The sequence below is a fragment of the Eucalyptus grandis genome, chromosome 1, assembly GCF_016545825.1.
Source record: "Eucalyptus grandis isolate ANBG69807.140 chromosome 1, ASM1654582v1, whole genome shotgun sequence".
In the NCBI taxonomy this organism is placed as follows: domain Eukaryota; kingdom Viridiplantae; phylum Streptophyta; class Magnoliopsida; order Myrtales; family Myrtaceae; genus Eucalyptus; species Eucalyptus grandis.
In genome coordinates this window covers 49,934,437-49,936,478 of record NC_052612.1, presented here as the reverse complement: position 1 = coordinate 49,936,478, position 2,042 = coordinate 49,934,437, and the positions used below count along the sequence as shown (strand labels likewise).

Sequence of the window (2,042 nt, the reverse complement as noted above, 5' to 3'; positions counted from 1 at the left end):
TTTCTAAGGTTTGCGTGATCAAAGCAGGTATCTCTTTGGGTTGTGGTTGGCCCTGACAGCCGATGAGATTAGGATGACTAACAATCCGAGTGAATCAAGTTTGAAATATATTCAAAACTAGAGAGCAAACCTAATCATATCGAGAACTCAGAATGAGATGTATTGATCATTTCGTGTTCTTTGGTTTATACATTTCCTTTCCTGCCCAAAGAACCAACCCGATGTCCCTCTCTGTTGATGATGCTTCTCCTTGCCATTTCAAGAGAGTATCTCTAGCTGCTATTATTGTCAATTATCTTTTCTAGCATGTGTCTTGTCATTACCAATCCTGCTTCATGCCTGCACGTTAGTCTGTATGGTCGCTTGCCTTGCCATCTTTTAATCATTCCAGAGTGACTTGAAGAAAGTTCATGGGCCGAAGGAAACCCAAGGTCTTGTTCGGTGCAGTCCTTAGAACATGGAGCGGCCGAAGACAATGTGAGTTCTCTTGAGCACGAAAAAAAAAATCAATTTCAATATGGATCATTATCATGTCTTCAAGATTAATACATTCATATAGGACTGCGTCTTGTCTATGTCTATGCATTCTGTCATTTTCATTTATCCATGAGCTATTTGCGAAGCATCGACCGAACGTGATCGTTTAGTAACCTTCTTAACGGTCTGGACACATTTGCTGGGCTCCTCTAGAATTTAGCCGCGAGCAAAAAGGGCTTGAACTTAAAGAATCCATACGAATTTCGTTGGCGCACCTTTGCCATAGACATGATACATTCGAAGATAAATTGGATAAGTCTGAAAGCCACTTCTCTCAAATTCATGATGACTCGGTAGTTTTTTTTATTAACTATATGCAAACGCCCGATGTTACAGTTAACACAGCTTTTTATCTAATGGCACACCACAAAAATGGCTTCCGAAAATATCTGCGCTCATACCCTTCAACTTTTGTCCGCATTAAAACACTTATTAAGTAGGGCATCGAAGTCGTCCCTAACGACAAAACACTTAAAGTGAAATTGAGAAATGTTCAGATGGAATAGCTCCATAATGGCGCGTATGCATCCAAGTTCCCATCGTCCTCTCCGGCATATATATCTCCGCCGCATTCTGGTGGAGACAAGAGCATCCCCTCCGCCATATTGGCGAGCAACCCCGGCATCCCGAAGATGTCCTCCCTCGTCGTACAACACTCCCTCTTCCGAATGCAACTTCTTCTCGTTCCCCGACATCACATCCTCGGATTCCACCAGCTGGAATGCCTCCGCGGCCTTGGCTGCTGCCTTCTGTATGTCCTTGGTGTTGGGTGACGCCAGCACGGGCAGCCGCCACGTGGAGTCTGCGAAGTTGAGGCAGGCTGACTGGCCCCTCAGCGCGAGCGCCGCCACGTCGTGCGCCCTCGCCGCCATGTCTGCGGTGGGGAAGGTGCCGAGCCAGATCCTCGACTTCTTTCTGGGCTTGCGGACCTCGCAGACCCACTTTCCCCGAGTCGCGCAGCCGCACCCCACGGTACACGGGGCGGCGTGTCTCCCGGAACTTCTTCCTGCCGGCGGGCTTATTTGGGTGGTCGGACGCGAGGCGCACCTCCTCCCTAGAGAAGTTCCCGGGCGCTGCGCTCCGGTCGTGGGAGAGCAGCAACGAGAGGCGGCTCAGCGAAGTCGAAGCTAAAGGAGTTGGGGTGGGAGATATAAGAGGAAGAGTTCATGGGAGGACGTCTGCACAGGGATACTGCGATAGCTGTTGAGTTGGAATGGAGCGGATAATGAGTGTGGTGACTGGTGAGGCGAAGTAAGTGTTTATTGATATGGGGGTGTTGTGTTATATATATATGAAGTGGGGACACGGGATTAGGGAGGAAACAGACACGTTCTCAGGAGTGACTGGGACTTGAAGTGTGAACCCAGCTGTGGAGCGAGTGAGGGTCGTGCCAAGTGGCTAGCAATTCACCGTGCGACACGTGTGCATGTGGGGCCGTGACGTGGCAAGTGGATTGGATTTGGGGTGGGGTTAGGGAGGGTGGTGGGGGCTGCAAATTCCTTTTT

The 2,042-nt window shown here is 49.4% G+C and overlaps 1 pseudogene; it reads right to left on the bottom strand.

The window, feature by feature from the left end:
* Positions 1 to 865: 865 nt before the first annotated feature.
* LOC120288996 lies at positions 866 to 1,775 on the bottom strand (annotated as a pseudogene).
* Between the last annotated feature and the right edge of the window lie 267 nt (positions 1,776 to 2,042).